The sequence below is a fragment of the Dipodomys spectabilis genome, unplaced genomic scaffold (genome assembly GCF_019054845.1).
Source record: "Dipodomys spectabilis isolate Male_0828 unplaced genomic scaffold, ASM1905484v1 ptg000228l, whole genome shotgun sequence".
Taxonomy (NCBI): Eukaryota; Metazoa; Chordata; class Mammalia; order Rodentia; family Heteromyidae; genus Dipodomys; species Dipodomys spectabilis.
Genome location: NW_024870905.1, coordinates 9,446,203 through 9,472,306, shown reverse-complemented (window position 1 = coordinate 9,472,306; position 26,104 = coordinate 9,446,203). Strand labels below are relative to the sequence as shown.

Below are 26,104 nucleotides of genomic sequence, written 5' to 3'. Positions count from 1 at the left end.
GGTAAGAAAGTGTGGTAGGGAGTCTGCCGCCTCTCCCTGGACATCCTGGAGCTGCTCCTTTCACCAGTTCTCTACGGTGGCCCTGGGCTGGATTCGAGTGTGCAAACCTCTCTCCCCATGGCCTACAACCACTGCAGCAGTGTAGCGTACTTGAACCTCTTCCATGTCACCCCACGGACCTCCACTTTCCTGGTTCACTTGGGCACCAGCACAGCTGCCATCCCCTCACCATGTGGAAGCCAGTGGAGCAAAACTTGCGGTGAGGGGACATGCGCATGTGCATATGCAGCCAGATGAGCCTGGACATGCGTCCGAGGGGCCACGGGAGAAGGAAGGTGGGGATTCAGGGTAGCTCTGGTTCATCCTGTTTGCATGGGGGCCTGGAGCCTTGTTTGTCATTTCGGTCTATCCTTAGGTACTTCACCCACCCAGTGCTGGGGACCTGAGACCTGGTCCACGTGGGATGGGGCGGCTGCAGGCCGGAGACTTCCCTGTTTTGAGGTAACATTTCCCCCCCCCCCCCAACACATACTGGAATGAATGGTGAGGGAAAGCATATGCACGTGCCAGCTGTAGTGGTCACCCTACAAGAAAGACAGGGACTCATATTCCCACCAAGACCCTCTGCCTTTCTGCCTATTGGGGTAGCTAGGTTGCTCCTCTTTGCTGTGTCTGTCAGTGATTATGGGGTTGACATGGAGACCACGGAAGAGACAGCTCCCTGGAGCCCCTTCAGAGTCACCGCAGAACTCCATTTTACTGCATGGGCCAGTTGTGGTGTCATCCCTGGGAGGCCCACACATGGAAGAAAGTGCTCCTCACGTCCCCCGGTGGGAGCAGAAGTGCAGGTGAGGGGGCACACCTCTGTGCCTACATTAGTGCCAGAGGAGCCTGGAGGCACACCACACCCGCTGCAGCGAGGTGGTGCCCAGGGTTTCTTTGGCTTTGCTGTGAGGACCTCTGTCGTTCTACTAGTCCATGTGGGCCCAGTTGTGGGTGCCATTCCATGGACGCTCCCATTTCGTGGTAATGTGTTCACCTCCTGACCCAGTTGGGCTCCGATGTGTGGGTGAAGGGCCATGAGTCTGCAAGCCAGCAGTAGAGGCCACCCAGAAGGAAGGCGGGACTTGGGGTCTGCACTGTCGCCCTCCTGGCTTTAGTTCTTGTAGTCAGGGTTTCTAGGTTGAATCATGTGGCTGGAGCCTTCTTGGCTGCCTCTGTCCCACAATCGGTGTTGAACCTGCTGCAGCAGTGATGCAGTGCCCTGGAGCTGCTTCAGGTTCATCTCAGGGACCTTTATTTTACTGGTCACCTTGGGCTGGGTGTGGTGCCATCCCAGGATGCTCCTATTTAGAAGTGGGACTTCCCTTCCTGGGACTGGGAACGAGGGTTGAGAGGCTCATGCATGTGCCCATCAACACCAGAGCAGCCTGGACATGCACTGCACTTGAGTGCTACTGGAGAAGAGAAGTCGGGACTCTGCCCTGCCTTACCATTGGCCAGGGGGTGCTTCATTCCAACCTATCCACAGGCGGTCCTAAGATCATAAATGTCAGCGTTTTATTTTCTTTCAAATTCCATATTAAATTGAAGTAGTAAAATTTTCTATTGTTGGGTTGGTATGTCAGATGCCCTTCCTGTGTTTCAAAGCTCCTGAAGTCAGGAAGATCATGGAATATTTCCTTGAATTCTTCCTTAACTATGCCAAGTGACTCCACTTGCCAGAAATTGACAGTTGTCTTTGGTGGTAGTGACAGGAGATAGTGTATCCTGGAGAGAAGGAACAGGTGTGCAAGGGAAACAATTAATGATTCCTGGCCTGCAGAGAAAGTAGTGACCAAATATTAGAGAACATACAAGGAAGAATTATACAACAGCCAAAAACTATTATTCTAAAAGGCTTGTTGCTTCTTATAAAACATGCCAGTGAAGTATCCAGGCTTGGTATGGAAGGCTGTTTTCTTAACTTTCATCTTACTTTAATCCTATCATTGATTCTACAAGGTGCCTCAGCCTATACTATGTGAAAGAATCCACATGGCTTATATATGGTATATGTGACATATTAATAATTTCACAGGTCTTGAAAAGCTTATGTTTACATGCTCAATAGTGCTTCCCAGAACAAACCCACTTGATTGGTCATCCATAGAAAAAGATGATTCATTAGACATACATGTACTACTAGAACAGACAGGCTAAGCACCAGCTTGGCAAATGTCTTTCTCTGTATTTTAGATAGATAGATAGATTTTGAAAACACTATGTTTAGAATGTGGCTAGAATATAGAGTACAAAGATAGGATAGAATAACATTGTGTAATTCCTGCTGAAGTATGTGTGGGTGATTATTTTCTGCATTTGATTGGAATTTATGGCAAGCATAATGGAAATTTCCATTAACCTAATGTTTAGGTTATGATAATATTTCTTTTGGGGGGTTGTTATTTTACAGGTAGTCATATGACTAATAAATGTGATGAGGAAATAGAGAATTTAAAACATCTTAAATATTCAGCTAAGTTCCTCCCTGAATATGTCACCAGACCAAGCTGCTGATCTGCCAGTAGTACAGGTATGTATCTGTCAAATATCTGTTCTCCAGTTCGTTCAAGAACTACATACTTTAGCCTAGGTGTTTAAAGCCTAAGTCATACTGTAATGTCAGGTTTGATTTCTGTTTTTCAATTGGAGCTGCTTATTGTGTATATTTACTTTCTATTTATTTTTCAAATTTGTGATTCTGCCAAGCACTTGGGACTCAGGCCTATAATCCTAGTTACTTAGGCTGAGATCTGAAAGAGTTGTGGTTCAAAGCCAGCCAAAAGCTGGGTGCCGGTGGCTCACGCCTGTAATCCTAGCTATTCAAGAGGCTGAGATTTGAGGATCACAGTTCAGAGACAGTCCCGACAGGAAAGTCCATGAGACTCTTGTCTCCAACAAACCACTAGAAAACCGGAAGTGGCGCCTTGACTCAAGCAGTAGAGTGCTTGCCTTGAACTGAAAAGCACTTGGACAGTGCCCAAGCCCAGAGGTCAAACCCCATGACTGAGAAAAAAAAAAAAAAGAAAAGGAAAAAAAAGCCAGCTCAAGACATAAAAATCTGGTACTCTCATCTCCAATTAACCACAAAAAGACATAAGTGGTGTTGTAGAGCACCAGCCTTCAGCAAAAAGTTAAAAGACAGAACCCAGGCTTTGAGTTCAAGCCCTAGTACTGGTATAGAACAAAACAAAACAAAAATACTGTGACAGTGCCGTTGCCTAGGGCCCCTCTCATGCAGTACTCACTCCAGTGCAGTTTCACACTTCCTGCTTCATTCAGGCCAGTGCTGCCTTTCTCTCCAAACAGGGAGCCTGTGAGCAGGATGGCACAGTTGCTCACAGCACCCCAGCTTCCTCATGCAGCTATGCACTCAGGCTGCCTGTGCAGAGGTCACCAACTGTGACCTCTCCAATCGTGTGTTTTGGCAGATCATTCTTTTGGCTGAGAAACTTCTTTGACCAAAGTTGAACCTACCTTATTCACTTTAGTGTTGGTTTTCTTACTTAATGTGCAATATAAAACACATATATACATCTCTTTCAAAATGCCTAATGCCATGATTTTTCTCCCAAGCAGAGATATCTACCATTTATTCCTATTTTTCTTTTTCTTTTGTTCTTTTTGCCAGTACCAGCACTTGAACTTAGGACCTAAAGCTGTGGCTTGTTGCTTGCTCAGCTGTTTCTGTTTTTATGACTGGATCACACCCCCAGCCTAGTTTTTGCTAGCTATTTTTGAGATAAAAGTCTCAGGGATTTTTCTGCTCCAACTGACTTTGAACTATGTCTCAGTATCAGGGAAGAGCTAAGTTTACAGGTGTAAATGACTGGCAAATGACTTGTTTTGTGGGGTTTTCTGTTAGTTTGCAAATTAGAGGAAGAATTAGCTCAGAGATCATGACTTATTTTCAGTGCTTATTTGGTTTTTCAATAATAAATCAAGATGTAACTCTATCCCTAGCTTTGACTTGGATTTTAACTTGTGAGTTGTCCATATTAAATGAATGCCAATGGACTAGATCTAGTATGTAATAGCTAACCTCAAAACATGCATATGTATCATTGAGAGATTAGTGGTTTTACTTTATTTCTCAAATTGTAATTTTTCTCCTCATTTTAATATTGAATTTTCAACTGTTGCTTATTCCCTCAGGTGCATTAAACTTAGCCTAGCATGGTTCTTTCCTTTCCTTTCCTTTCGTGTGTGTGTGTGTGTGTGTGTGTGTGTGTGTGTGTGTGTGTGTGTGTGCGCGCGCACATGTGTGTATTAGCACACGTACGTGTGTGTTGTGTTGGTGATTGAACTCAGGGCCTTGGCACTGCCCTTTACCTTTTTTTCTCAAAGCTAATGCTCTACCACAGATCCACTTCCAGCATTTTTTAGTGGTTAATTGGAGATGGGTCTCATGGACTTTCTTGTCCAGTCTGGATTCAAACATCAAACCTCAGATCTCACCTCTAGAGTATATGTTTTCTTATTAAGATCAAAACACTGTCAGGTACCAGTGTCTCATGCCTGTAATCATAGCTACTCAAGAAGCTGAGATCTGAGGATCGCAGTTCAAATACCAGCCCGGGCAGGAAAGTCTACGAGACTCTTATCTCCAATAACTGCCAGAAAACCAGAAGTGGCACTGTGGTTCAAGTGGTAGAATGCTCACCTTGGACTGAAGAGCTGAGAGACAGCACCCAAGCCCAGAGTTCAAGACCAACAGAAAAACCAAAAAGATCAAAACACTAAAGAGGTAACTCAGAAGCCAGATGCTGTGACATTGTTATAGCTCACACTGTCACTAAAAATGTTTCTTTCTTTTCATATAGGTTTCCACCAGTACAAGTATTCTACCCAGTGTGAGTATGCATAACTTTAGATACCTGACAACTTGTACATTACCCAACTTGAAGGCATACACCAAAAAGCAAATAGGTGGCAGACAACATTGGCACAAGCTGTGAGTTACATATTCTTCCTCAGGAAATTAATGATAAAAACAAGGGACATAGGCCAGCTTGAGCTAAAGAGGGAAATCTTGTCTCAAAAACAAAAACTGAAGACAGGAATCTGAGAGAAGAGGGAAGGGGGATTTATCTAGGCCTACATTTTCACCTGCATCGCCTCCATCTTGTGATTTATCTTTTCATTCTATTCAGTAATCTACCTTCCAATGAGTTTTTGGAGCTTGTTTTTTTTTTTCAGAGTTAGAAATCTTCCTGTTATGGTAGAGGATTTAGCTAAATGGAAGAGCACTTGTCTAGCAAGTGCCAGACCCTAAGTTAAGATCCCCAACACGGAATTAAAAAAAGACTTCTTAATATTATTTACATTGTGGCATACTTCACAAAAGAAAGAAATTTATTAACGAATTAGTCAGAGTACTGACAAAATCCATCTTTTGGGGCTCATTTGTTTAAGAAAGCTACGATGAAAAAACATAACATAAGCTGGGCATTGATGGCTTATGCCTGCAATCCTTACTAATCAAGAAGCTGAGACGTGAGGATCATGGTTTGAAGCCAGCCAGCACAGAGAAAGCCTATGAATCTCTTATGTCCAATTAAAGAACTGAAACTGTGACTCAAGTGGTACAGTGCTAGCCTTGGGCTAAAAAGCTAAGGGACAGCGCCCAGACCCTAACATAAAACAACAAAAACATAGAGGAAAACTCATAAATTACAAACCATGGAAATGTCAGCATTATGAAGGACAGAATCCCAATGATAGTTCTTTCTTGATTCACAAAAATGTGTAAGGAGATACATGAATCAGTTTAGATAAAGTTAGCTAAACTCTCTGACACTCAGTCTGTGCCTCTGTGCCTTTGTAGTGTGGAGAAGCTGCTCCTATACTAGCGCTTTTTGGGGAGAAGGATTCTGGCCAACAGAGATACTGTGTGATAAGGAATTTCTAGAAGCTTCCATGGGTCAGCTTCTAGCCAAACAGCCTGTTTGGTTAGAGCTAAACCCTCTGGATACTAGGACTCAGGTCCTGTCTCCCTTCCTCTCCACTTTGCGAGATCTGACCCTTGACCTAGAAAAACTTGTTAAGCCCTGAGTGACTTGGCCTGGCCAGAGCAACAAGTTGTACTGTTTTGATGTCCCCACATCCTCCTGCATGTTGTCCTTTAGATTCTTTGCTCCAGGCTAGTCTACCGATGAAGCCAGAGCTCCACTTCTGGCTTTTTATTTAATTGGAGTTTGGTTAATAGGACTTTCCTGCCAAGGATAGCTTTGAACTCAGAGTCTCAAATCTCAGTCTTCTGAGTAGCTAGGATTACTGCTGTGAGAAACTAACACCTGGCCAGATCCCTTCTTCATAAACTAAAATCTACATGGTTTTCTGAGTTCAAATGGAAATTATTCTTTGCCTTCCACGGCTGGAGGCATAGCATGAGTAGCATGAGCAGCAGAGACATGCCTTACCTAGCAAGCATGAAGCCCTGAGTTAAATCACTTGGCTTGTACAATTTTCACAATTTAAAAATAAGTAATATCAAACCCTTTTTTCCATGTTGCATGAACTTTTTCAGCAGAGCATTGCTGACAGTTCTGGATTCAAATGTTCTCCACCTAAATATTTCCTTCATCATTACAGAAGGGAGACATTTTCTGGGTGGCATAAGTAGCAGCAGAGAAGACACTGGAAGAAGAGGCCTGGCCTCATGTGGGTGAAGCTATGGAGTCCTGAAGGGAGGTGGCTTCCATGGATCCTCACCAGTCACCTACAGCTGTAGGAAACAGGAATCTAGCTACCAAGGTGCAGTGAAATGGGAACATGACAGCCAAGACTGTGGAACGAGGCCTACGTCTGGTTGCTACTGTCCAATGAAATGAGAGCAAGGAACATTCATGTATAAATCTAGGACAGTTTTGCAGTCTGGCCTTGTAGGTTTGTGTATGAATGCCCAGGATTGAAAGTGTTGAGACCAGGAGTGAGATGATTTGATTAGAAAATGGACTCCTTCAGTGTTCAACAAGAAATGTGCTTATTACCTTACTCATATAACAGAAACTCCTTTGTATATCATCTTTACAATAAAATAATATTTAAAGTAACAGATATCCCACGGTTTCCCTTATCTCAATAGCTAGTACATGTCTGGGACAAGCAGAAAAGGTGGAAAGCTATGTACATATGACCAGATAAACTGATGCTAAGTGAAATGAACCCCAAGATAGGGACACGAGATTTTATTTTTCTTGCTGTTCTTTTTAATGTACTTATAAGTACTATATTTTTTTGTTTCTTTTGTATGTTCATCCCCTATGGTATAACCCCTGTTGTCACCATATTTGATTCCATTGTCCTGAATCTTGTGTATACATTTTTCTAATTGGGGGAAGGGAAGGGAAATAACAAAATGTTGAAATAGGGTGACAGGATGACCCACTGTAACAAAGAAATGTACAAGACACAATGTTGAACTTTACAAGTTTGGGGGGAAGGGAGGAATTGGGGAGGTGCGGAGGAAAAGGACGGGAGGGAAAAACAAAGGAGGGGGTAAAAATGCTTGATAGGAAATGGACGCATTACTTTGCTCATGTGACTATAACCTCTCTTCACATATCTTTACAATAAAAAAATATATATAATAAAAAAGGAAAATGGACTCCTTCAGGACTTTCAGGCCTACCTAGTGTTCTATTGTAATAATGTACTCATGACAACATTTTCTCAATTCAAAGCCATCTGTGTGTGTGTGTGTTTGTGAGTCTGTCTGTCTGTCTATCTGTCTGTCTGTCTGTCTGCCTGCCTGCTTGCCTGCCTGCCTATACTGGGACTTGAACTCAGGATCTTGGCACTCTGGCTGAGGTAATTTTTGCTAAAGGTTATTGCTCTACCACTTGAGGTATAGCTCCACTTCCAGATTTTTGGTGGTTTATTGGACATATGAGTCTCATGGACTTTACTGCTTGAGCTGGCTTCAAACTTCAATCCTCAGATCTCAGCCTCCAAAGTACTTAGGATTACAGGTATGAGCACTGGTGTGCAGCTTCAACGCAAATTTTGAATGCATGCATTAAATTCCTTTCAATTTGAAGGTTTCCCCTCTATCTTATTAAACCCTCTACTGCCAATTTTAGCAGAAAAAAAGTAAATTTCTATTTTTTAATTTTTTTGTCTGTTGTGGGGCTTGAACCTGGGCCTGGTCATTGTCCCTGAGCTCTTCAGCTCAAGGCGAGCGTTCTACCAATTAAGCCACAGTGTCACATCTGGTTTTCTAGTGGTTTATTGGAGATAAGAGTCTAATGGACTTTCCTGCCTGGGCTGGCTTTGAAATATGTTCCTCAGATCTTAGCCTCCTGAATAGATAGAATTACAGGCATGAGCCACCAGTGCCTGGCAAAGAAGAAAAAAAGGTGAATATTTAAGAAAAGGGAATAATTTGATAATGTAATGGGGCAATTTTATGTTAGTGATGTTCATTTTCTAGTTACTGTATCAATTGAAGTTTATACTACTTTATTTTTTCTTTTTCTTTTAGGTTTAAAAAATTATTTAAATATACCATATTAGAGGAAATGTCTATGAAAATATCACAAATAAAATATTTTTTTCTTCATTAAGCAAATTAGAAGTTGGAGGAGATTTCTACACAGTAGCCACAATGAGCCTGAGTTTTTTTTCCCATTCCTTTAAAAATTCTTTGCCATGGACATAGCAACATTAGTACAAAAACCACATGCATACATATATTGTACTTTACAGAAAGACAATGAAAGTGTTTGTGACAGAATATCACAAAAGCTATATCTCTTTCCTTTATCTCATGTTGTTTTACTGAAACATGTTTCCATACAACACAAATATATACAAAGAGCAAATAGACTGTTGTTAAGATAAAACACAGGGTACAAAACCCATCCAGTACCCTGCTAATTGTTAATACGTAGAGAAATCAGATTTTAATACTTATTCTAATTAGGCTATTAGTCATTTCTCCCCCCAAGTTCCCTTCCCCCCCCCATCCCCAAGATGTCCTCCGGTGGATTTTTTTTTTCATTTTCTCTACACTTTCCCATTAGCCCAGGTTCATGGAGTCCTTAACGTTCATATTCTGTCATTTTAATACACCAAAATATGTGGGAAGGGCAATCAAGACTAAGGAAGGTGCAATGGAGGTGGCACTGGTGCTAGCTACAAAGGTGACTTGTCATCCACCTGTGATGAACAAGATCTGAGCTGAAGGCATGCCTTCTGCTTTGCTCTGACCTTTGAGTAGACCTTCTAGTCTGGTAGTAGTGGGTTGCTCAGAAGTGAATTCAAATGGCCACTGATGAGAGCTGTAGTTCTACCATATGCAGAAAATAAACTGCCATTGATACAATGAAACTGCTAAAAGAAGATACTTTTTTTTTTTTTTTTTTTTTTAATTTTATTTTATTTTATTTGAGAACATACTGTACAGAGGGGTTACAATTACATGGGCAGGATAATGCATACATTTCTTACCAAGCATTGCATCCTCCTCCTTTGTTTACCCTTCACCTCCCTTCCCAGCCTCCCCCCTCCCTCCCACCCAATCATACCCCCCCTCCCCCCCCCCCACCGACATTGTAAAGCTGGTTTTGACATGACATTTTGTACTTCTCATTGTTGCAACAGGTCCACCTGAATCCTTAAACGACTTGTTTGTCCCCGTCTCCTCCACATGTTATACTGACATCAAATATAGTGAAAGCAGGGGTTACACTGTGGGGGAGGGACATACAAAGCAACAAAGAAATAATCTTATAAATGCATTAGAAACACATGCATGAAAGAAACAAAAACATTAAAATACATATTTGAGGTTTTGTTTTCCTAACATCACATTATCTGACTTTTTCCGCTTGACTCATACCTATACTAGATATTGCAAATAAGGGAAACCATGGGACCTATGTTTCTTTGGGCCTGGCTTACTTCACTTAATATAATTTTTTCCAAGCCTTTCCATTTCCTAACAAATGGGGAAATGTCATTCTTTCTGATGGAGGCATAGAATTCCATTGTGTATATATACCACATCTTCTTGATCCATTCATCTACTGAGGGGCATCTGGGTTGGTTCCATGTCTTAGCTATGGTAAATAATGCTGCAATAAACATAGTTGTGCTGGTAGCTTTAGTGTGGCCTTGTTTGTGATCATTTGGGTAAATGCCCAAAAGTGGGATTGCTGGGTCGTTGGGGAGCTCTATGTGGAGTCTTTTGAGGAACCTCCATACTGCTTTCCAAAGTGGTTGAACAAGTTTACATTCCCACCAACAATGAAGTAAGGTTCCTTTCTGTCCACATCCCCTCCAGCATCTGTTGTTGTTAGAGTTCTTGATTTTTGCTGTTCTAACTGGAGTGAGGTGATATCTCAATGTTGTTTTGATTTGCATTTCTTTTATGGCTAGGGATGTTGAACATTTCTTCATGTGTCTATTGGCCATCCTTCTTTCTTCTTCAGAGAAGCTTCTCTTTAAGTCTTTCGCCCACTTACTTATTGGGCAGTTGTTTCTTTGAGGATTTGTTGTTGGGTGGTTTAATTTTTTGAGTTCCAAGTATATTTTAGATATGAGACCCTTGTCCGTTGTATGGCTAGTAAAGATCTTCTCCCAGTCCGTGGGCTTTCTATTGATCTTGCTAGCTATGTCATTTGCCCTGCAGAAGCTCTGCAACCTTATACAATCCCATTTGTCCAGCCTTTCTTTGATTTGTTGTGTTTCTGGGTCTCTATTCAGAAAATTTCGGCCTGAGCCAAGGAGACCCAGGGTTTCTCCTATTCCATCCTGTAATGTTTTCAGAGTGTCTGCTTTGAGTTCAAGGTCTTTGATCCATTTGGAGTTGATTCTGGTGCAGGGTGATATATAAGGATCTAGCTTTAGTTTTCTACATGTAGCTAACCAGTTTTGCCAGCACCATTTACTGAAGAGGCTGTCTGTCTTCCATTCTATTGTTTTAGCTCCCTTATCGAAGATTAGATGGCTATAGGTCTGTAGGTTCATTTCTGGGTTTTCAATTCTATTCCATTGGTCCTGAGGTCTGTTCTTATGCCAATACCAAGCTGTTTTGATTACTATGGCTTTATAGTAGAGTTTGAAATTTGGTATTGATATTCCTCCAGCAGTATTCTTTCCGTTGAGGAGCGTTTTTGCTATTCGGGGTCTTTTATTGTTCCATATGAATTTTTGGATTGCCTTAAAAGAAGATACTTTTAACTTGAGACTACAAACATTTAATGATGTAGTTTGAGAGTCAAAAGCTAACAGAGCTTGAATACTACTAGTCTTTATTTCTTAGACATGAGAGAAGAAAAAATTCTCTGGGCTGACCTAGAAATCTTACACAACTTGCCTACGTCTTTTGAGTGCAGGAAAAACAGATGAGTGCCACCATGATTGGAGGCTACTGGTATTTTAACAGGGCTTATGTTCTTATTGATAATGCTCTGGTTTCCAGTTCTCTTTTTCAACCTTTTGTCTCTCTTAATGTTCTCCATAGCTTGTGCATATAGTTTGAAGGAACAGGAGGGTTTTCAAGAAAATATGTATTAAGAAAAAAAAAAAGAAAATATCCATTAAGTCATAAGTGAGATCCCATGACCTGAGAACTACATTGGAGTGTCTAAAACTTAGTCCAGATATGTAATATCAAACATATACACAGGTGATTTCTCCCCTGCTGTTATTAAACATGGCACAAATATGACAGATTTTGAGATCAAGAAGATGATGTGAAATCATTCAAATCATACTTTTGTCATATACCATTTTCTTGAAGCCCATAACTGGCAAGAACAAGGATTGAAAATAATGTTCTTATTTTCTTTTTGAGCAAAATTCTGAATAACCTTTCAGTTTGGTTGTGTCTAGAGTATAGGAGGCAGATGTAGGAGCCAAAGGTCCCTGAGAGTCTGGTGCAGTGGCTTACACCTGTAATTCCAACTATATGGAGGTGAGATCAGGGGGACTGTGGTTTGAAGCCAACCTAGGCAAAATATTAGTGGAGGGCTGGGAAGGTGGCTCAGTGGTAGAGCGCTTGCCTTGCATGCCTGAGGCCCTGAGTTCGATTCCTCAGCACCACATAAGCAAAAAGAGAAAAAAACCAGAAGTGGTGCTGTGGCTCAAGTGGTAGAGCACTAGCCTTGAGCTGAAGAACTGAGGGACAGTGCCCAGGCCCAGAGTTCAGGCCCCACGACCAGATCCAAAAAGAAAAAAATTAGTGGAACCTTCTATCTCAGCAAAAATACCAAGTGAAATCAGTCTGGGCAGGAAAGGCCATGAGTCTCTTATCTCCAATAAACCACCAAAAACCTGGAAGTGACACTATGGCTCAAGTGGTGGTGTGCTATCCTTGAGCTGAAAAGCTGAAGGACAGCATCGAGGCCCAGAGCTCAAGCCCCATGACCACCACCACCACCAACAACAAAAAGAAGACAAGGGAGTATGTCTCAAAGAGAGATGTGATAATCTATTCTAAATGTTTTCTTTCCTGGTTTCAATAAAGAAATTACAGGTATAGTCCATTGAATTAGTATATTATCTAATAAATTCATAAAAAATTGGTAACATAATGTATTTACTGGGGAGTGGAGAAGTGGACATTAACACATTTGTTCCATGGAAAATGTACACGTTTTCTATCTCAGTTTTATACATCAGACCTTTCTTACTGATGACTTGTTCACAATTTTTTTTGCCTGAGGAACTTTATGTTGGTATAATTTGTGGCAGTGGAGGATGTGAAATAACCACAAATCAAAAAATATAAATAATAAATTACAAAAGGACATGCATTCACTATGAAACTCTGTGGCCATTCTGTATGGGAAAACAGTAAGACACAGAATAATATCTATATATCTATATCTATCTATATCTATATATCTACACACACACAATACACTCTCTCTCTCTCTCTCTCTCTCTCTCACACACACACACACACACATAAATTTCTGTGAGAGAAAGAAAGAGAGTAGGAATAGGTGCTGCTAGGGTGAAAACTGATTTGCAGAGGGTAAATGAAGAGGGAGACTTGTCTTCTCTGTGTATTTATATAGTATAACATATGGTGTGCATGCAGCATAACCCCTGTTACACACATGACCCGCCCCCGCCCCCCCACACCATACAGTAACTTTCAGGTCTGCTTAAGATTCAGAATGGCAGATCTCTTTTGCTCTTCCCTACCAACATCTATCAAATGTATGATCATGAGTTTGGATCACCATGCATTGTAGTCATGCAAAAAATTAGTAAAGCCAGGCACCAGTGGCTCAAGTCTGTAATCCTAGCTACTCAGGAGTCTGAGATCTGAGGATCAGGGTTCAAAGCCAGCCTGGGCAGGAAAATCAGTGAGACTCTTATTTCCAATAAGCCACCAGAAAACCGGAAGTGGCGCAGTGCCTCAAGCGGTAGAGCGTTTTCCTTGAGCTGACGTGCTGAGGGACAGTGCCCAAGCCCAGAGTTCAAGCCCCACAACCAACCAAAAAAAATTAGTAAAGAAATCAGGCCAGAGATATTTGTGGCTAATCTTGTCTGCAATGTCAGTCTTTTCTCCTTTCCTTTAAAAATAATTCTATTTTTATTTTAAAATGCATACATATTTACAATATTAAATAGCAATATGCATTTGGTACCGCAGGCTGGTCTGTCCAATGATAATCCTCAGGTGAGGGGCCCGACATCTACCCCAATACTTTGGAAAGCAATTTCCCAATACATATAATAAAGTACACAAAACATAAACTTATTGCTGAATGAAATTTTATGCTAGTTTTTACCTATATAGTACCTTTGTATCTATGTTGAAAATTTCTGTTACTGAGATTTTCATTGCTCCTTCCAACCCCACAGTCCTCCCTTCTACCCCATTCACTTGAACTCCATCATCAGCTCAAACTATAGCTCAGCAATCACAGAGTCATCCTGTATATACTCCCATGTCCACCTTCTGCCACTTAGTAAAATCTCTGCAATTCATTGATGATGTTGTGGGCATCAGTTCTCTTTTCTTCTTTTTAAATGGTAGTGCTAGAGACGGAACTCAGGGCCTTGTACTTCCAAGAGATGTATCTATTCCTGGGCTGTGTTCCTCTTGTGTTTACTTGTATTGCTGAAAATGAGAGACCTGTACCACCACATCATGTTATCATGCTTCCTTTTTACCTGGAGCTTCAGGTTTGCTACTATGACCAGACATTTTAATTGGGATGGAGGCTTATGAACTTTCATGCCCTTGCTGGCTTTGAACTTCAGTCACATAATCTCTACCTCCTGCACAGATGGAATTGAGGCTTGACACACTTTATCTAGTTCTCTCCCTTGTCTCTAGAATTATTGAGAAGAGATCCTCAAAACAAATATACATTAATTTACTTATACACTCCCCTTGAAACAGACACTTGGTGTTGGATTATTTAGTTTGGTGCCATCACAAGAGAAGCACCACCAAGCATCCATTAACCCAAACGGATGTATGAGGACTTACAGTACACATGTGTTTAGCATTAGTGGTTATAAAAATATATTCCAAAGAATTAAGCCAATTAAATTATCAGAAACATATAGGATTTCCAGAAGCTGACTCTCCTCATCAAAATTAGATCGATTTTACTTTTAATGAGGACTAGGTTTTTATGTATTTAACTAGGGTAAAATAGGGATGTTGAAATCAACAACAACAAGAAGTCGCACCTATAAGGAATCATTTTGGCATCTTAGCAGTTCTAGGGGTACAGAAAAGTGGCCAAGCCCTTGGCTGAGCCAAGGTGTTCCTCAAGCCAGGGAGGGTGACTGCTGAGTCGCACAGAGCCCTCTCACACTGTCCACTGGAACCTCCTACTATAGTAATCATGCTGTTTGTCTGAGTTAGGGATGAGAATCATGTTGACAGACCTCTGTTAGGAAGATGAATTCTCTACGTTTGAAAATTGGACATTGGAAGCTATTGATTTCGAACATGTGCATTTGATGGATATTTCAAAGCCAAAATCTCCTGCATTTGTTGGAACTCCATTTCCCACTATGTCTGATGTAGTGTTGTAGGAGTGGCCTGGTTAATTGATGATTTAGTGTCAACAGAGCCTGTAAACCTGCAAATGTATAGGTGTGGAAGTACACAAAACAGTCTTTGAGTCCCTATAAGAACCCTTTTGGGTACTTATGGCTAGGTTCACTGCAGCCAAAGGTGATGTCATGGCCATGTATCTTGGTTGCATGATGATGACACCACACCAGGTGGTTGCAGTGGAGGACCAATCTGGCCAACAGCTGGTCTTTTTATGGCACAGAAAGCAATTGTCAGATTATTGTTCACTTAAGACCCCTAAGGAGGGATGAGGAATTCCTCTTGAACTTGAGGGATGGCCAGTATTAGAGCCTGATCCCTGCATGGGCAGAGATTGTTGGGGCCTTTCAAGGTGGAAATAATGCACTGTGTGTCAGATGGTCAGAAGCAGGAGGTGGTGTCTGGTTCAACTCAGAAAGATCAGAGGAGAGTGAAAGAAGGAAGCCTTTCATGGTGGTGGTGTACCTATATCATTATAATTGTTCATGCATGATTTAATTAGTTAAGTAGGACTCCAGGATGGGGATAATGGCTGGCCCTATGTTAGGAAGGACCAAACAAACAGCACACATGGGGATAAAATCACTGTGCTGCTGTATATCAAGGATGATGTTTGGGGGTCAAAACCTGTTTTGAGGGACAAATGGTTAAAAACTAGGGAAGGGCAGGGTAAGCTAGAGGTGAATAGGTAGGGACTGGTGCCATTACAAGCTGCTCCTGCTGAAGGTTATAGGGGACCTGGAGAAGTGAATAGGGTAGGGGGTAGGGGGGCTGGTGGGTCTTGGTCTGTTTAGAATTTGTCCTTGTTGCATGCTATAGGGGATCTGGGAAACTGATAGGAGTCAGTGCTGGAGACTGGGGAAGATCTGAAAATGGTCAACTCAGAAGATGGTGTGGTATCCACATCAACAATTCATCATCTGTAGCTGGTTGCCTGCTCACATGAGAGGATACCCTGGAAGGTATATAAGAATCCAATGCTGGTGGTGCCAGTGTTCACAATATTCCTGATTTGTTGGACTACAGGATTGTAGGGAAGGAAAGAAGTGAAGATAAATCTGCACACATAGAGGTAGGGGATCCATTTGTAAAGGAGGCAAATGTTTAGAGAGTGGTTGTTTGGGGAAGAGAGAAATAGGAGAGAATAAGCTCTGGATATATGAATGTATAATTTAGAACCCCTCAAGTTAGAAGCAGGGGGTACAGGGAAGAAGAGAGTCTGCAAGAGGAGGCAAAGGGGAACTAGGTATTGCAAGTGTAGTGCTTGATGAGAGTGTTGACAAGGTCTCAGTCCCCCAGCAGCCAGCTCTTCCTGCTGGAATCCTGAAATAGACAGGGACAGGTCCCTGCATGAGGTGAAGGCAAAGGCAGTATTGGTGCCAGTGCCATCTGTCATCACCTCTGTTCTACCCTCCAAGGCGTCTAAGATTTCCTTTCCATGGTGGTGTTTGAGGGATGACATGGACATGCAACAGGGCACCTATAGGAGACATATGGACATCCTTGGAGAAAAATTCCACTGGGGACTAGGACAGCATCCCTTGAAAAGAAAGTCTTTCCTGATGTTCCCAGACTACATGGTGATTTTTCACCATTGCTAAATTGACCCCTCTTCTCAATGGCCTATCCATGACCTCTTCCTAAATTTTCAACTCCCCCTAGAGATCTTTTTAACATTTGGTCTCTGTGTCCTTTGTGTGAGAACAGGATGACATGACTTCTTCATTTCTAAAACTTGAGCAATGGGCTTAGATATTGAAACCAGAAGTGTGGAACTACATTGAGAAGGAGTAGAAGGGGTCCTCATGATTCTGGGGTTTCAAAATCTGAGTAGCCAGCTGGCAGTACAGTTATTATATGCTGGAGTTGTTGTTATTGTTGTTATAGGGAGTCCTCTCTAGATGCCAAACAGACATTCCATAGAGGGGCATCTGTGGCCTCTGGAAGAGGGCACCTCCTCTTATGGGCCCCGTGGTGACTGGCTGAAGTAGGCAACTACTTGAGAACTGGGTTGGCCATCCTGCAACTAGGCCAGCCTGTGCTGTAAAGCCTCCTAGATAAGGTTTGGCAGCAAGGCCCTATGAATGTATTTACTGCCAACATTTTCCATTACAGGAAACTGTGTGAGAATGATCAGCAAAATCTAGAAGTGATTAGAGCTATCCCTCTTCCATTCTTTGGTAGCTATAGATGCACTGCCCAGCATGGCCCTTTGTGACATCATCTGGTACATGCCATAGAATAGGTGTGCGTGCTCTCTGTGGAGCAAGGCCAGTTCAATTAAAAATGCTCTGAAAGCCATTCAAGCCAGCAGGCCAAAGGCCATCCATGGGACTATAACTCCTGGGTTCTTCCCCAATATCCCTTGTAGGTGTTGACACCAAAAGGTGATTCTCTGGTCCTGTGTTTGACCAATATTTAGACCTTTCCAGAAGCACAGAATGGCCTTGAACTGGGTGCACTGCTCCCAGGACGAAAGCATCTGCTCCTCTGGGGTTTCTGGTTCTGAGAAGAGGACGGTGTGACATAGGCCAAGTGGCTGCTGCAATGCCCATCTTTTTGTAGCAGACAGGTTAAGTAACATGTAAGTCCCACATCCTTCTTCTGGTCCCACAGGTGCTTGTGGCCCAGCCAGACTCTGGACCCAGGATAAGTGGGTCATGCTCTGCACCCATCTTTCTCCTTGCAATGAAAGCATCCTGGATTACCACACCCATCTTTCTCCTTGCAATGAAAGCATCCTGGATTACCATCCCCATTTCTCTAGTCTGTCCATGACTCTCATCCCCATTTCTTATCTATAGTGAGCTCAAGCAGTGTCTGGAGGAGTCAGGAAAAGTCAATGGCTCATATTCCAGGGTCTTGAGGAGGGATGGGTTACCAATGGTCAGTGCAGCTTCATTTCCCGTCACTCTTGGATTGAACCTTGCAGAATATATTTTGTTTGGTCAGAAGAATTCAGCTACACAAAAGTTATATATGATCTATTTGGGTTTGTGCTGAAAAAATTCAGTATCATCATATTCCATATGAATATGGAGCCAGGTTTCTGGTCTTCATGGATTGTGTCTAAAAATAAAATGCATTATTGATTTGCTAACACAGAGTGGAATACTGTGTTGGACTAACGTAGAATCCACATACTTTAGACATCACAACCCATTGTGTTGACTCTTCACTGAACATTACTGTCCCTTTAATGTAACTATAAAACTTCTGTGCTCAAGAGAAGAATCTTTGGGCTGGGAAGGTGGCTCGGTGGTAGAGCGCTTGCCTTGCATGCATGAGGCCCTGGGTTTGATTCCCCAGCATCACATAAGCAAAAAGAAAAAAGCCGGAAGTGGCGGTGTGGCTCAAGTGGTAGAGCGCTAGCCTTGAGCTGAAGAGCTGAGGGACAGCACCCAGGCCCAGAGTTCAGGCCCCACAACCGGACCCCGCCCCCCCCCCCCCCCCAAAAAAAAAGAGAAGAATCTTTTTCTTGGAGTGTATGGGAAATATATATGATTGTGGTACAAACTGTAAATATCAGCAGGATATGAAACGTTCAAAAACACACACATGGCATTCTCTAGATTGGATCTTGTTGCTTTGGCTTCATTCATCTCAACTGAGTTTTCTCTCACAAAGAATGACAGAAAGCTATAGACGTATTTACATATATATATGCATATATGTGTTTATGTACATCCACATGAATGTGTATATTTGTATAGATTATTTGAAATAGCATACATACATACATACATATATATGAACATGTGTTTGTATTTTTTGTTTCCTTTTTGAGACAGGGCCTCACTAGTCCTAGAATGCACAATCCTTCAGCCTTAGGCTTCCAAGGACTAGGACATCAGGTGTGCATTGCTAAGTACAACTTATTGTTTCAATTTACAAAATCATTTTTAGATAACATTTTAAATATTTCATATATTAAAAGTAAGTTTTATATTTCTCAAATCCACCAAAAACAAATCCTCAAAGAAACAACTGCCTGATAAATAAGTGGGCTAAAGATTTAAAGAGAAACTTCTCTGAAGAGTAAGAATGGCCAATAGACACATGAAGAACTGCTCAACTTCTATAGCCATAAAAGAAATGCAAATCAAAACAACGTGGAGATACCACCTCACCCCAGTTAGAATGGCTATAAACAAGAACTATAATAACAACAGATGCTGGAGGGGAAGTGGCCAGAAAGGAACCCTACTGCATTGTTGATGAAAATGTAAATGTATTCAACCATTTTGGAAAGCAGTATGGAGGTTCCTCAGAAGACTCCACATAGAGCTCCCCTGTGACCCAGCAATCCCACTCTTGGGTATTTACCCAAATGATCACAAACAAGGTTACTCTAAAACCACTAGCACAACTAAGTTTATTGCAGCATTATTTACCATAGCTAAGATATGGAAGCAACCCAGATGCCCCTCAGTAGATGAATGGATCAAGAAAATGTGGTATAAATATATGCAATGGAATTCTATGCCTCCATCAGAAAGAATGACATTGCCCCATTTGTTAGGAAATGTAAAGACCTGAAAAATATTAAGTGAAGTAATCCAGGGGCAAATAAACCTAGGTCCCATGGTTTCCCTTATTTGCAATAACTAGTATATGTCTAGTTCAAGCAGAAAAGTCCAAAGCTATGTACATATGGCCATATAGGATGGTGTTAAGGGAAATGAACTCCAAGACAGGGACAGAAGTGGTTTTTTCTTTCTTGGTACTGTTTTTAATGTACTTATAATGTAGTGTGATTTTTTTTTTTTTTTGTTTCTTTGGTATGTTCCTCCCCCATGGTATAATCCTTATTTTCAATGTATTTGATTCCAGTGCCCTGTATCTTGTATATACAATTCTCTAATTCAGGGAAGGGAAGGGAAAAAACAAAATGCTTAAATAGGGATACAGGTTGACCCATTGTAACAATGAGATGTACAAGACACTATGTTGGAAACGAGCCTTACAACTTTGGTGGTTGTGGGGGGGAATAAGTGGGAAGGTTGGAAGGAAGGGATGGTAGGGGAAAAACAAAGGAGGAGGCAACAATACTCAACAGGAAATGTACTCACCTTACTCATGTAACTGTACCCCCTCTGTACAGTATTTTTACTATAAACAAAATGTATTTAAAGAAAGACTCTATTCTTAGTATATGAAAAAATATTTGGACATATGTTGCTTATGAGATGAATAGGACACAAAAAGTGTTGTTTAGTCCAAAATTCTCTTTTAAAAATTAAGAAGTATTTCAGGGCTTTTTTACCCTTCTGCAAGCCAGAAGTAAATAAGAATTATTAAAATTAAACAAAATTCTAATTTTTACTTTTTGGGTTTTTTTTTTTTATCATATATCAATAGTGCTAGGGGGTTTCACTCAGATAATTCTACAAATAACATAAATCTTTAGGTACATTTCATGAATTGTCCTTTGAAGAAGTTCATCCCTCTGGTATATTTCCTTAGCCTTTTTTCTTCACATACCACTTTATAATTGTTTTGTGAGTTTCATTAGGCTATCTTCATGTGGATATGTGTGATGTATTTGACTCTTCTTCATCTTTCAGTATACTCTCCTTCCCCCTCTCCAAACCTGCTTATCATTACCAGTTTCCTTTTTACACACATATCATGAGCAGCAGCAACTCAATAACCATCATCATTGTCATGTTCATGATTGAAAATGTGATATTTTATTTTGGAGCTTGGTTTATCACATTCACTGTGATGATTTTCCAATTCTATGCATTTTCCTTCAAATAACAAACTTTTGTTCTTCTTTATGGCTGAATAACACCGCATGAAGTATATACCACATTGTCTAGCTCCACTCATCAGTTGCTGGGCACTTAGCCTAATTTGTATTATGAAAAGTGCAAAGACAAGCATAGATGTGAAAGTGTCTGTCTTGAAAATTGATTTACATTTAGACATGTGCCAGGGTAAAAATGAGATCTTATTTTACTTGTTTGAGAAACTTGCATGTGAATTTCTGTAGTCGACTCACTGGCTTACATGGTGTATGAGAGTACTTTTGCCCTGCCTCCCCATGGGTATTTCCTTGATAATTGCCATGACTGTGGTGAAAATCTCAATGTTGTTTTGACGTGTATTTCCTTACAGCTATGTGGTATTTCTTGGTGTATTACCACTACCATTTCTTCTGAGAGCTATCAGTTAAATTCATTTGTTTAATAATTGGCTAATTTGTGGTTTTGGAGCTTTTTCTTTTTTTGATTTATTATTAATGAGTTTCTTTTCATTGTGAAAATACTGTGCAGAGGATTTACAATTATATGAACAAGGTAATGAGTACAATTCTTATCAACCGTTGTTGCCTCCTCCTTTGTTTCTCTTTACCATATCTGACTCCACCCCCTCCCCTCTGCTTCCCCCCCCCCCCCCCCCGCAACTTATAAAGTTCATTTTTCGACATACCAACTTGTACATTTCATTCTTGCAATGGGTCCACCTGCATCCCTATTTAAACAATTTGTTTTTTCCCTTCCCCTCCACAAATTATACCAACATCAAATACAGTGAAAACAGGGGTTATACCGAAGGGGAGGGACATATAAAACAACAAAGGAATCATCTTATAAGTATGCAAGAAAGAAAAACCATTTGTGTCCTTCCTTATCTTGGGGTTCATTTTGCCTAATATAACTTATCTGACTGTTTCTGCCTATCTCAGACATAGACTAGTTATTGAAAATAAGGGAAACAATGGGACCTATGTTTCTTTGACCCTGGCTTACTTCACTTCTTATAATTTTTTCCAAGTCTTTCAATTTCCTAACAAATGGGGCAATGGCATTCTTTCTGATGGAGGCATAGAATTCCATTGTATATATTTATAACACATTTTCTTGATCCATTAATCTACTGAAGGTCATCTGGGTTGGTTCCATATCTTAGTTATGGTAAATAATGCTGCAATAAACATAGTTGCGTGGGTACCTTTAGTATGGTCTTCTTTGGGAAGATTTGGGTAAATGCCCAAAAGTGGGATTGCTGGGTTATAGGGGAGCTCTATGTGGAGTCTTCTTAGGAACCTCCATACTGCTTTCCAAAGTGGTTGACCAAGTTTACACTCCCACCACAATGCAGTAAGGTTCCCTTCTGTCCACTTCCCTTCCAGCATCTGTTGTCATTAGAGTTCTTGATTATAGCCATTCTAACTGGGGTGAGGTGGTATCTCAATGTTGTTTTGATCTGCATTTCTTTTATGGCTAGGGAGGTTGAGCATTTCCTCATGTATCTATTGGCCATTCTAATATCCTCTTCAGAGAAGTTTCTCTATAAGAAGCCCACTTATTTACTGGACAGTTGTTTCTTTGAGGATTTGTTGTTGGGGGATTTAATTTTTTGAGTTCCAGGTATATCTTAGATATGAGACCCTTGTCCATTGTATGGATAGTGAAGATCTTCTTCCAATCCGTGGGCTTTCTATTGATCTTGCTAGCTATGTCCTTTGCCATGCAGAAGCTCTGCAACTTCATGCAATCCCATTTTTCCAAGCTTTCTTTGATTTGTTGTGTTTCTGGGTCTCTATTAAGAAAATTTTGGCCTGTGCCAAGGAGACCTAGGATTTCTCCTATTCTGTCTTGTAATGTTTTCAGGGTGTCTGCTTTGACTCTGAGGTCTTTGATCCATTTGGAGTTGATTCTGGTGCAGAGTGATATATAAGGATCTAGCTTTAGTTTTCTGAAAGTGATTAAGCAATTTTGCCAGCACCATTTAATAAAGAGGCTGTCTATCTTCCATTCTATTTTAATAGTTCCCTTATTGAAGATTAAGTGGCGATAGATCTGTGGGTTCATTTCTCAGGTTTCAATTCTATTCCATTGGTCCCTGGGTCTGTTCTTATGCCAATACCAAGCTCTTTTGATTACTATGGCTTTGTAATAGAGTTTGAAATTTGGCATTGATGTTCCTCCAGCACTGTTCTTTCTGTAAAGAATCATTTTTTCTATTCAGGGTCTATTATTGTTTCATATGAATTTTTGGATTGTTTCTTCTATTTCATTGAAGAATAAGGTTGGAATATTGATAGATATCACATTGAATTTATAGATAGCCTTTGGAAGCATTGCCCATTTCATGATGTTGATCCTTCCAATCCAGAAGCATGGGAGTTTTTTCCACTTTCTAAGTTCTATTTTGATTTCCTTTTTCAGATTTTTAAAGTTTTCATCATAGAGGTCCTTCACTTCTTTGGTTAAGTTAATTCCTAGGTGTTTTATTTTTTGTGGAGTTGCTTTCCTGATTTCAGCCATGCATTGTTGGCATACAGAAAAGCCATTGATTTTTTTTGGGTTCCGGTCATGGGGCTTGAACTCTGGGCCTGGGTGCTATTCCTCACCTATTCAGCTCAAGGTTAGCAAAAAACTCTACCACTTGAGCCACAGTGCCACTTCCGGTTTTTTTCTTTTTGCTTATGTGGTACTGAGGAATCAAACCCAGGGCCTCATGCATGCAAGGCAAGCGCTCTACAACTGAGCCACCTTCCCAGCCCCAAGCCATTGCTTTTTGAGGGTTAATTTTATTCCCTGCTACTTTGCCAAAGTTTGAGAGCTGATGTTTCTTAGGAGATTCTGCTGTAGAGTTTCACACTTAAGACACAGTACTAAGTAGTAATCTGCTACATCTTTCTTCAAAGACAAGAAACCTAGTAATGAATACCATACTTACTATGGTATTATAATACCTAACAAGGTGTCATCCCTATGTTAGCTCGTACTCAGAAAGACAAGCTTGATTTTATTTTTTGTACAGTGTGTATTGTAAAAATACTGTACAGAGGGGTTACAGTTACATGAGCAAGGTAATGAGTACATTTCCTATTGAGCATTGTTGCTTCCTTTGTTTTTCCCCTACCATTCCTTCCCTCCCACCTCAACTAGCCCCCCTCCTACCACCAAAGTTGTAAAGTTCATTTTCAACATAGTTGTCTTGTACATCTCATTGTTACAATAGGTCCACCTTTACCCTATTGAAGCATTTTGGTTTTTCCCTTACCCTCCTTGAATTAGAGAATTTTATATACAAAATGCAGGGCACTCACATCAAATATAGTGAAAACAGGGGTTATACCATGGGGGAGGAACATATAAACAGGGTATATTATAAATATATTAGAAACAATAGCAAGCAAGAAAAAAATTTGTGTCCCTATCTTGGGATTCATTTCACTTAACATCATCTTATATGGTCATGTGTACATCACTTTTGATCTTTTCTGCTTGTCCCACACATGTACTAGTTATTGCAAATAAGGGAAACTGTGGGACCTATTTTTCTTTTTTTTTGGGAGGGGTCTGGTCATGGGGCCTGAACTCTGGGCTTGGGCGCTGTCCCTCAGCTCTTCAGCTCAAGGCTAGCACTCTATCACTTGAGCCAAAGCACCACTTTTGGCTTTTTTCTTTTTGCTTATGTGGTGCTGAGGAATCCAACCCAGGGTTTCATGCATACAAGGCAAGCACTCTACCACTGAGCCACCTTCCCAGCCCCATGGGACCTATGTTTCTTTGGACCTGGCTTATTTCATTAGTATATAATTTTTTCCAAGTCTTTCCATTTCCTAACAAATGGGGCAATGGCATTCTTTCTGATGGAGGCATAGAAATCCATTGTATATATTTATACCACATTTTCTTGATCCATTCATCTACTGAGGGGCATTTGGATTGCTTCCATATCTTAGCTATGTTAAATAATGCTGCAATAAATATAGTTGTGCTGGTAGCTTTAGTATGGTCTTGTTTGTGATCATTTGGGTAAATGCCCAAAAGTGGGGTTGCTGGGTCATAGGGGAGCTCTATGTGGAGTCTTCTGAGGAATCTCCATATTATTTTCCAAAGTGGTTGAACAAGTTTACACTCCCACCAACAATTCACTATGATTCCCTTTAGTCCACATCCCATCCAGCATCTGTTGTTATTAGAGTTCTTGATTATAGTCCTTCTGACTAGGGTGAGGTGGTACCTCAGTTTGTTCTGATTTGCATTTCTTTTATGGTTAGAGAGGCTGAGCATTTCCTCATGTGTCTATTGGCCATCCTTCTTCCCTCTTCAGAGAAGTTTCTCTTTAAGTCTTTAGCCCACTTATTGATTGGGCAGTTGTTTCTTTGAAGATTTGTTATTGGGGGATTTAATTTTTTGAGTTCCACATATATTTTAGATATGAGACCCTTAAGACTATACTTTCAGGGATCAGTTCTATAGTTCGTTACTAGAGAAATCTCATTGATCGTGTAGAGTACCGTTTTTTTGTACCCTTTATAAAAATATTTTTTTCTTTTCTAAAATTTTTAATTTTTACCTTCTTTGAAAAAAAATATTTTCTAGTAACTTTTTTTCTTCGTATAATTTTTTATTTTAGGGGTACAGGTGTGTGTGCATTTTGCTTTCTTTTTAAAAAAAATTCTTTTTGTTTTTTGTTTAGCTCTACTGAACTTCTGATCTTTTTTTCTTTCTTTCTTATCCTTTTCACCTTTTCTTCTCTTTCATTCTTCTTTATGTGACTTAATTGTTGGTCTGCACATCCTCAGATAAACACATAGTTGACTATTAGACCCTATCCCCCATTGTGTACACACTTAATCCAGAAATTTATAACTCAATTCAAAACCTCTGAGACTTAAATTCCTTAATAGCAGTACTACCTCTTTATACCTATATAATATTTTAAGTATTTTTATTTTTAAGTTTTTCACATCTCTTTTATATCTCTCCCCTTCTCTCACTATATTCACATTCTGCTCTGAATAGTTTGTTTTCAATTCTGCATAATATTTTTTAATTTTTACTTTTCTATTTTTTCTGGTCTTTTTTCCATTTCTCTTTCTTCTTTTTTTCTCTCTCTCTACTTTCATCTGATCCAACCTATTTCCTGCTTTGAGATTAGGACTTAGTTAACTCTCCCTGTGCCTTCCCACATCACTCTATTCCTATATTTTACCCACATCTCTCCCTAACCCTAGTAATTTCTGGTTTTCCAAATTCTTCTTTGCGGTTCATA

At 40.5% G+C, this 26,104-nt stretch overlaps 1 long non-coding RNA gene and 1 pseudogene across 1 annotated transcript; both read left to right on the top strand.

Moving 5' to 3' along the window:
- Positions 1-421: 421 nt before the first annotated feature.
- LOC122123423 lies at positions 422-7,047 on the top strand. Its single transcript, XR_006150391.1, has 4 exons — positions 422-501; positions 2,456-2,575; positions 4,866-4,895; positions 6,637-7,047. It is a non-coding gene; the product is annotated as an uncharacterized LOC122123423 (long non-coding RNA).
- An 18,230-nt stretch (positions 7,048-25,277) lies between these two features.
- Positions 25,278-25,351, top strand: LOC122123432 (annotated as a pseudogene).
- The last annotated feature ends 753 nt before the right edge of the window (positions 25,352-26,104 follow it).